The sequence below is a fragment of the Rhea pennata genome, unplaced genomic scaffold (assembly GCF_028389875.1).
Source record: "Rhea pennata isolate bPtePen1 unplaced genomic scaffold, bPtePen1.pri scaffold_31, whole genome shotgun sequence".
NCBI lineage: Eukaryota > Metazoa > Chordata > Aves > Rheiformes > Rheidae > Rhea > Rhea pennata.
Window position 1 is genome coordinate 3,069,126 of NW_026907678.1, and position 10,021 is coordinate 3,079,146.

The following is a 10,021-nucleotide window of genomic DNA, read 5'->3' on the forward strand; positions in this document are numbered from 1 at the left end:
GCCTGCCACGGGACTGCTTCTGAGCACGGAGGCATGCCTACAAGCCAGCTGAGATGGGCTTTGCCTAAGAGTCAGGGAAGTGTCGAGTGGAACAAGGGATGTGCTGCACAGCTTCCCTCGCAGGCAGATTCCCTCCTGGGGCGCTTAGTTCTCTTGCTTTAGTGCCCTGCTTTGTTTGGAGGCTGTTTGCGGACAGCAGCACACACAGCGGGAAGGTGCGCGCTGGCCAGCTCCAAGTCTGGCAGATAGAAGCGCAAGCGAGGCACCGGCTCGCAGTTTGTCCCGGACATGGGAAGCAGCATGCTGCGTGCCCAGAACACATCCCCCTGTATCCTGCATGCCACGGGACTGCTTCTCAGCACGGAGGCACGTAAACAAGCCAGCTGAGATGGGCTTTGCCTAAGAGTGAGGGAAGTGGCGAGCGGAACAAGGGATGTGCTGCACAGCTTCCCTCGCAGGCAGATTCCCTCCTGGGACGCTTACTTCTCTTGCCTTAGCGCCCTGCTTTGTTTGGAGGCTGTTTGCGGACAGCAGCACACACAGCGGGAAGGTGCGCGCTGGCCAGCTCCAAGTCCGGCAGATAGAAGCGCAAGCGAGGCACCGGCTCGCAGTTTGTCCCGGGCATGGGAAGCAGCATGCTGCATGCCCAGAACACATCTCGCACTGTCCTGCCTGCCACAGGGCTGTTTCTGAGCACGGAGGCATGCCTACAAGGCAGCTGAGATGGGCTTTGCCTGAGAATCAGGGAAGTGTCGAGTGGAACAAGGGATGTGCTGCACAGCTTCCCTCGCAGGCAGATTCCCTCCTGGGGCGCTTAGTTCTCTTGCTTTAGTGCCCTGCTTTGTTTGGAGACTGTTTGCGGACAGCAGCACACACAGCGGAAAGGTGCGCGCTGGCCAGCTCCAAGTCTCGGCAGATAGAAGCGCAAGCGAGGCACCGGCTCGCAGTTTGTCCCGGGCATGGGAAGCAGCATGCTGCGTGCCCAGAACACATCCCCCTGTATCCTGCCTGCCACGGGACTGCTTCTGAGCACGGAGACACGCCTACAAGCCAGCTGAGATGGGCTTTGCCTAAGAGTGAGGGAAGTGTCGAGTGGAACAAGGGATGTGCTGCACAGCTTCCCTCGCAGGCAGATTCCCTCCTGGGACGCTTACTTCTCATGCCTTAGCGCCCTGCTTTGTTTGGAGGCTGTTTGCGGACAGCAGCACACACAGCGGGAAGGTGCGCGCTGGCCAGCTCCAAGTCTCGGCAGATAGAAGCGCAAGCGAGGCACCGGCTCGCAGTTTGTCCCGGGCATGGGAAGCAGCATGCTGCGTGCCCAGAACACATCTCGCACTGTCCTGCCTGCCACAGGGCTGTTTCTGAGCACGGAGGCACGCCTACAAGCCAGCTGAGATGGGCTTTGCCTAAGAGTCAGGGAAGTGTCGAGTGGAACAAGGGATGTGCTGCACAGCTTCCCTCGCAGGCAGATTCCCTCCTGGGACGCTTACTTCTCTTGCCTTAGTGCCCTGCTTTGTTTGGAGGCTGTTTGCGGACAGCAGCACACACAGCGGGAAGGTGCGCGCTGGCCAGCTCCAAGTCTCGGCAGATAGAAGCGCAAGCGAGGCACCGGCTCGCAGTTTGTCCCGGGCATGGGAAGCAGCATGCTGCGTGCCCAGAACACATCCCCCTGTATCCTGCCTGCCACGGGACTGCTTCTGAGCACGGAGGCATGCCTACAAGCCAGCTGAGATGGGCTTTGCCTAAGAGTCAGGGAAGTGGCGAGTGGAACAAGGGATGTGCTGCACAGCTTCCCTCGCAGGCAGATTCCCTCCTGGGGCGCTTACTTCTCTTGCTTTAGTGCCCTGCTTTGTTTGGAGGCTGTTTGCGGACAGCAGCACACACAGCGGGAAGGTGCGCGCTGGCCAGCTCCAAGTCTCGGCAGATAGAAGCGCAAGCCAGGCACCGGCTCGCAGTTTGTCCCGGGCATGGGAAGCAGCATGCTGCATGCCCAGAACACATCCCCCTGTATCCTGCCTGCCACGGGACTGCTTCTGAGCACGGAGGCACGCCTACAAGCCAGCTGAGATGGGCTTTGCCTAAGAGTGAGGGAAGTGTCGAGTGGAACAAGGGATGTGCTGCACAGCTTCCCTCGCAGGCAGATTCCCTCCTGGGACGCTTACTTCTCATGCCTTAGTGCCCTGCTTTGTTTGGAGGCTGTTTGCGGACAGCAGCACACACAGCGGGAAGGTGCGCTCTGATCGGCTCCAAGTCTCGGCAGATAGAAGCGCAAGCGAGGCACCGGCTCGCAGTTTGTCCCGGGCATGGGAAGCAGCATGCTGCGTGCCCAGAACACATCCCCCTGTATCCTGCCTGCCACGGGACTGCTTCTGAGCACGGAGGCATGCCTACAAGCCAGCTGAGATGGGCTTTGCCTAAGAGTCAGGGAAGTGGCGAGTGGAACAAGGGATGTGCTGCACAGCTTCCCTCGCAGGCAGATTCCCTCCTGGGGCGCTTACTTCTCTTGCCTTAGCACCCTGTTTGTTTGGAGGCTGTTTGCGGACAGCAGCACACACAGCGGGAAGGTGCGCGCTGGCCAGCTCCAAGTCTCGGCAGATAGAAGCGCAAGCGAGGCACCGGCTCGCAGTTTGTCCCGGGCATGGGAAGCAGCATGCTGCGTGCCCAGAACACATCCCCCTGTATCCTGCCTGCCACGGGACTGCTTCTGAGCACGGAGACACGTCTACAAGCCAGCTGAGATGGGCTTTGCCTAAGAGTCAGGGAAGTGTCGAGTGGAACAAGGGATGTGCTGCACAGCTTCCCTCGCAGGCAGATTCCCTCCTGGGGCGCTTACTTCTCTTGCCTTAGCACCCTGTTTGTTTGGAGGCTGTTTGCGGACAGCAGCACACACAGCGGGAAGGTGCGCGCTGGCCAGCTCCAAGTCTCGGCAGATAGAAGCGCAAGCGAGGCACCGGCTCGCAGTTTGTCCCGGGCATGGGAAGCAGCATGCTGCGTGCCCAGAACACATCTCGCACTGTTCTGCCTGCCACGGGACTGCTTCTGAGCACGGAGACACGTCTACAAGCCAGCTGAGATGGGCTTTGCCTAAGAGTCAGGGAAGTGTCGAGTGGAACAAGGGATGTGCTGCACAGCTTCCCTCGCAGGCAGATTCCCTCCTGGGATGCTTACTTCTCTTGCCTTAGCGCCCTGCTTTGTTTGGAGGCTGTTTGCGGACAGCAGCACACACAGCGGGAAGGTGCGCGCTGGCCAGCTCCAAGTCTCGGCAGATAGAAGCGCAAGCGAGGCACCGGCTCGCAGTTTGTCCCGGGCATGGGAAGCAGCATGCTGCGTGCCCAGAACACATCCCCCTGTATCCTGCCTGCCACGGGACTGCTTCTGAGCACGGAGGCACGTCTACAAGCCAGCTCAGATGGGCTTTGCCTAAGAGTCAGGGAAGTGTCGAGTGGAACAAGGGATGTGCTGCACAGCTTCCCTCGCAGGCAGATTCCCTCCTGGGACGGTTACTTCTCATGCCTTAGTGCCCTGCTTTGTTTGGAGACTGTTTGCGGACAGCAGCACACACAGCGGGAAGGTGCGCGCTGGCCAGCTCCAAGTCCGGCAGATAGAAGCGCAAGCGATGCACCGGCTCGCAGTTTGTCCCGGGCATGGGAAGCAGCATGCTGCATGCCCAGAACACATCTCGCACTGTCCTGCCTGCCACAGGGCTGTTTCTGAGCACGGAGGCACGCCTACAAGCAAGTTGAGATGGGCTTTGCCTAAGAGTGAGGGAAGTGTCGAGTGGAACAAGGGATGTGCTGCACAGCTTCCCTCGCAGGCAGATTCCCTCTTGGGGCGCTTAGTTCTCTTGCTTTAGTGCCCTGCTTTGTTTGGAGACTGTTTGCGGACAGCAGCACACACAGCGGGAAGGTGCGCGCTGGCCAGCTCCAAGTCCGGCAGATAGAAGCGCAAGCGATGCACCGGCTCGCAGTTTGTCCCGGGCATGGGAAGCAGCATGCTGCGTGCCCAGAACACATCTCGCACTGTCCTGCCTGCCACAGGGCTGTTTCTGAGCACGGAGGCATGCCTACAAGCAAGTTGAGATGGGCTTTGCCTAAGAGTGAGGGAAGTGTCGAGTGGAACAAGGGAACTGCTGAACAGCTTCCCTCGCAGGCAGATTCCCTCCTGGGTCGCTTAGTTCTCTTGCTTTAGTGCCCTGCTTTGTTTGGAGACTGTTTGCGGACAGCAGCACACACAGCGGGAAGGTGCGCGCTGGCCAGCTCCAAGTCCGGCAGATAGAAGCGCAAGCCAGGCACCGGCTCGCAGTTTGTCCCGGGCATGGGAAGCAGCATGCTGCGTGCCCAGAACACATCCCCCTGTATCCTGCCTGCACGGGACTGCTTCTCAGCACGGAGGCACGTCTACAAGCCAGCTGAGATGGGCTTTGCCTAAGAGTGAGGGAAGTGGCGAGCGGAACAAGGGATGTGCTGCACAGCTTCCCTCGCAGGCAGATTCCCTCCTGGGACGCTTACTTCTCTTGCCTTAGCGCCCTGCTTTGTTTGGAGGCTGTTTGCGGACAGCAGCACACACAGCGGGAAGGTGCGCTCTGATCGGCTCCAAGTCTCGGCAGATAGAAGCGCAAGCGAGGCACCGGCTCGCAGTTTGTCCCGGGCATGGGAAGCAGCATGCTGCGTGCCCAGAACACATCTCGCACTGTCCTGCCTGCCACAGGGCTGTTTCTGAGCACGGAGGCACGTCTACAAGCCAGCTGAGATGGGCTTTGCCTAAGAGTCAGGGAAGTGGCGAGTGGAACAAGGGATGTGCTGCACAGCTTCCCTCGCAGGCAGATTCCCTCCTGGGGCGCTTACTTCTCTTGCCTTAGTGCCCTGCTTTGTTTGGAGGCTGTTTGCGGACAGCAGCACACACAGCGGGAAGGTGCGCGCTGGCCAGCTCCAAGTCCGGCAGATAGAAGCGCAAGCGAGGCACCAGCTCGCAGTTTGTCCCGGGCATGGGAAGCAGCATGCTGCGTGCCCAGAACACATCCCCCTGTATCCTGCCTGCCACGGGACTGCTTCTGAGCACGGAGGCATGCCTACAAGCCAGCTGAGATGGGCTTTGCCTAAGAGTGAGGGAAGTGTCGAGTGGAACAAGGGATGTGCTGCACAGCTTCCCTCGCAGGCAGATTCCCTCCTGGGACTCTTTTTTCTCATGCCTTAGTGCCCTGCTTTTTTTGGAGGCTGTTTGCGGACAGCAGCACACACAGCGGGAAGGTGCGCGCTGGCCAGCTCCAAGTCTCGGCAGATAGAAGCGCAAGCGAGGCACCGGCTCAGAGTTTGTCCCGGGCATGGGAAGCAGCATGCTGCGTGCCCAGAACACATCCCCCTGTATCCTGCCTGCCACGGGACTGCTTCTGAGCACGGAGGCACGCCTACAAGCCAGCTGAGATGGGCTTTGCCTAAGAGTCAGGGAAGTGTCGAGTGGAACAAGGGATGTGCTGCACAGCTTCCCTCGCAGGCAGATTCCCTCCTGGGGCGCTTACTTCTCTTGCTTTAGTGCCCTGCTTTGTTTGGAGACTGTTTGCGGACAGCAGCACACACAGCGGGAAGGTGCGCGCTGGCCAGCTCCAAGTCTCGGCAGATAGAAGCGCAAGCGAGGCACCGGCTCGCAGTTTGTCCCGGGCATGGGAAGCAGCATGCTGCATGCCCAGAACACATCCCCCTGTATCCTGCCTGCCACGGGACTGCTTCTGAGCACGGAGGCACGTCTACAAGCCAGCTGAGATGGGCTTTGCCTAAGAGTCAGGGAAGTGTCGAGTGGAACAAGGGATGTGCTGCACAGCTTCCCTCGCAGGCAGATTCCCTCCTGGGACGCGAACTTCTCATGCCTTAGTGCCCTGCTTTGTTTGGAGGCTGTTTGTGGACAGCAGCACACACAGCGGGAAGGTGCGCTCTGATCGGCTCCAAGTCTCGGCAGATAGAAGCGCAAGCGAGGCACCGGCTCGCAGTTTGTCCCGGGCATGGGAAGCAGCATGCTGCGTGCCCAGAACACATCTCGCACTGTCCTGCCTGCCACAGGGCTGTTTCTGAGCACGGAGGCACGCCTACAAGCAAGTTGAGATGGGCTTTGCCTAAGAGTCAGGGAAGTGTCGAGTGGAACAAGGGAACTGCTGCACAGCTTCCCTCGCAGGCAGATTCCCTCCTGGGGCGCTTAGTTCTCTTGCTTTAGTGCCCTGCTTTGTTTGGAGGCTGTTTGCGGACAGCAGCACACACAGCGGAAAGGTGCGCGCTGGCCAGCTCCAAGTCTCGGCAGATAGAAGCGCAAGCGAGGCACCGGCTCGCAGTTTGTCCCGGGCATGGGAAGCAGCATGCTGCGTGCCCAGAACACATCCCCCTGTATCCTGCCTGCCACGGGACTGCTTCTGAGCACGGAGACACGCCTACAAGCCAGCTGAGATGGGCTTTGCCTAAGAGTGAGGGAAGTGTCGAGTGGAACAAGGGATGTGCTGCACAGCTTCCCTCGCAGGCAGATTCCCTCCTGGGACGCTTACTTCTCTTGCCTTAGCGCCCTGCTTTGTTTGGAGGCTGTTTGCGGACAGCAGCACACACAGCGGGAAGGTGCGCGCTGGCCATCTCCAAGTCTCGGCAGATAGAAGCGCAAGCGAGGCACCGGCTCGCAGTTTGTCCCGGGCATGGGAAGCAGCATGCTGCGTGCCCAGAACACATCTCGCACTGTCCTGCCTGCCACAGGGCTGTTTCTGAGCACGGAGGCATGCCTACAAGGCAGCTGAGATGGGCTTTGCCTAAGAGTCAGGGAAGTGTCGAGTGGAACAAGGGATGTGCTGCACAGCTTCCCTCGCAGGCAGATTCCCTCCTGGGGCGCTTAGTTCTCTTGCTTTAGTGCCCTGCTTTGTTTGGAGGCTGTTTGCGGACAGCAGCACACACAGCGGGAAGGTGCGCGCTGGCCAGCTCCAAGTCTCGGCAGATAGAAGCGCAAGCGAGGCACCGGCTCGCAGTTTGTCCCGGGCATGGGAAGCAGCATGCTGCGTGCCCAGAACACATCTCGCACTGTCCTGCCTGCCACGGGGCTGCTTCTGAGCACGGAGGCACGCCTACAAGCAAGTTGAGATGGGCTTTGCCTAAGAGTGAGGGAAGTGGCGAGCGGAACAAGGGATGTGCTGCACAGCTTCCCTCGCAGGCAGATTCCCTCCTGGGACGCGAACTTCTCATGCCTTAGTGCCCTGCTTTGTTTGGAGGCTGTTTGCGGACAGCAGCACACACAGCGGGAAGGTGCGCTCTGATCGGCTCCAAGTCTCGGCAGATAGAAGCGCAAGCGAGGCACCGGCTCGCAGTTTGTCCCGGGCATGGGAAGCAGCATGCTGCGTGCCCAGAACACATCCCCCTGTATCCTGCCTGCCACGGGACTGCTTCTGAGCACGGAGGCATGCCTACAAGCCAGCTGAGATGGGCTTTGCCTAAGAGTCAGGGAAGTGTCGAGTGGAACAAGGGATGTGCTGCACAGCTTCCCTCGCAGGCAGATTCCCTCCTGGGGCGCTTAGTTCTCTTGCTTTAGTGCCCTGCTTTGTTTGGAGGCTGTTTGCGGACAGCAGCACACACAGCGGGAAGGTGCGCGCTGGCCAGCTCCAAGTCTGGCAGATAGAAGCGCAAGCGAGGCACCGGCTCGCAGTTTGTCCCGGACATGGGAAGCAGCATGCTGCGTGCCCAGAACACATCCCCCTGTATCCTGCATGCCACGGGACTGCTTCTCAGCACGGAGGCACGTAAACAAGCCAGCTGAGATGGGCTTTGCCTAAGAGTGAGGGAAGTGGCGAGCGGAACAAGGGATGTGCTGCACAGCTTCCCTCGCAGGCAGATTCCCTCCTGGGACGCTTACTTCTCTTGCCTTAGCGCCCTGCTTTGTTTGGAGGCTGTTTGCGGACAGCAGCACACACAGCGGGAAGGTGCGCGCTGGCCAGCTCCAAGTCCGGCAGATAGAAGCGCAAGCGAGGCACCGGCTCGCAGTTTGTCCCGGGCATGGGAAGCAGCATGCTGCATGCCCAGAACACATCTCGCACTGTCCTGCCTGCCACAGGGCTGTTTCTGAGCACGGAGGCATGCCTACAAGGCAGCTGAGATGGGCTTTGCCTGAAAACCAGGGAAGTGTCGAGTGGAACAAGGGATGTGCTGCACAGCTTCCCTCGCAGGCAGATTCCCTCCTGGGGCGCTTAGTTCTCTTGCTTTAGTGCCCTGCTTTGTTTGGAGACTGTTTGCGGACAGCAGCACACACAGCGGAAAGGTGCGCGCTGGCCAGCTCCAAGTCTCGGCAGATAGAAGCGCAAGCGAGGCACCGGCTCGCAGTTTGTCCCGGGCATGGGAAGCAGCATGCTGCGTGCCCAGAACACATCCCCCTGTATCCTGCCTGCCACGGGACTGCTTCTGAGCACGGAGACACGCCTACAAGCCAGCTGAGATGGGCTTTGCCTAAGAGTGAGGGAAGTGTCGAGTGGAACAAGGGATGTGCTGCACAGCTTCCCTCGCAGGCAGATTCCCTCCTGGGACGCTTACTTCTCATGCCTTAGCGCCCTGCTTTGTTTGGAGGCTGTTTGCGGACAGCAGCACACACAGCGGGAAGGTGCGCGCTGGCCAGCTCCAAGTCTCGGCAGATAGAAGCGCAAGCGAGGCACCGGCTCGCAGTTTGTCCCGGGCATGGGAAGCAGCATGCTGCGTGCCCAGAACACATCTCGCACTGTCCTGCCTGCCACAGGGCTGTTTCTGAGCACGGAGGCACGCCTACAAGCCAGCTGAGATGGGCTTTGCCTAAGAGTCAGGGAAGTGTCGAGTGGAACAAGGGATGTGCTGCACAGCTTCCCTCGCAGGCAGATTCCCTCCTGGGACGCTTACTTCTCTTGCCTTAGTGCCCTGCTTTGTTTGGAGGCTGTTTGCGGACAGCAGCACACACAGCGGGAAGGTGCGCGCTGGCCAGCTCCAAGTCTCGGCAGATAGAAGCGCAAGCGAGGCACCGGCTCGCAGTTTGTCCCGGGCATGGGAAGCAGCATGCTGCGTGCCCAGAACACATCCCCCTGTATCCTGCCTGCCACGGGACTGCTTCTGAGCACGGAGGCATGCCTACAAGCCAGCTGAGATGGGCTTTGCCTAAGAGTCAGGGAAGTGGCGAGTGGAACAAGGCATGTGCTGCACAGCTTCCCTCGCAGGCAGATTCCCTCCTGGGGCGCTTACTTCTCTTGCTTTAGTGCCCTGCTTTGTTTGGAGGCTGTTTGCGGACAGCAGCACACACAGCGGGAAGGTGCGCGCTGGCCAGCTCCAAGTCTCGGCAGATAGAAGCGCAAGCGAGGCACCGGCTCGCAGTTTGTCCCGGGCATGGGAAGCAGCATGCTGCATGCCCAGAACACATCCCCCTGTATCCTGCCTGCCACGGGACTGCTTCTGAGCACGGAGGCACGCCTACAAGCCAGCTGAGATGGGCTTTGCCTAAGAGTGAGGGAAGTGTCGAGTGGAACAAGGGATGTGCTGCACAGCTTCCCTCGCAGGCAGATTCCCTCCTGGGACGCTTACTTCTCATGCCTTAGTGCCCTGCTTTGTTTGGAGGCTGTTTGCGGACAGCAGCACACACAGCGGGAAGGTGCGCTCTGATCGGCTCCAAGTCTCGGCAGATAGAAGCGCAAGCGAGGCACCGGCTCGCAGTTTGTCCCGGGCATGGGAAGCAGCATGCTGCGTGCCCAGAACACATCCCCCTGTATCCTGCCTGCCACGGGACTGCTTCTGAGCACGGAGGCATGCCTACAAGCCAGCTGAGATGGGCTTTGCCTAAGAGTCAGGGAAGTGGCGAGTGGAACAAGGGATGTGCTGCACAGCTTCCCTCGCAGGCAGATTCCCTCCTGGGGCGCTTACTTCTCTTGCTTTAGTGCCCTGCTTTGTTTGGAGGCTGTTTGCGGACAGCAGCACACACAGCGGGAAGGTGCGCGCTGGCCAGCTCCAAGTCTCGGCAGATAGAAGCGCAAGCGAGGCACCGGCTCGCAGTTTGTCCCGGG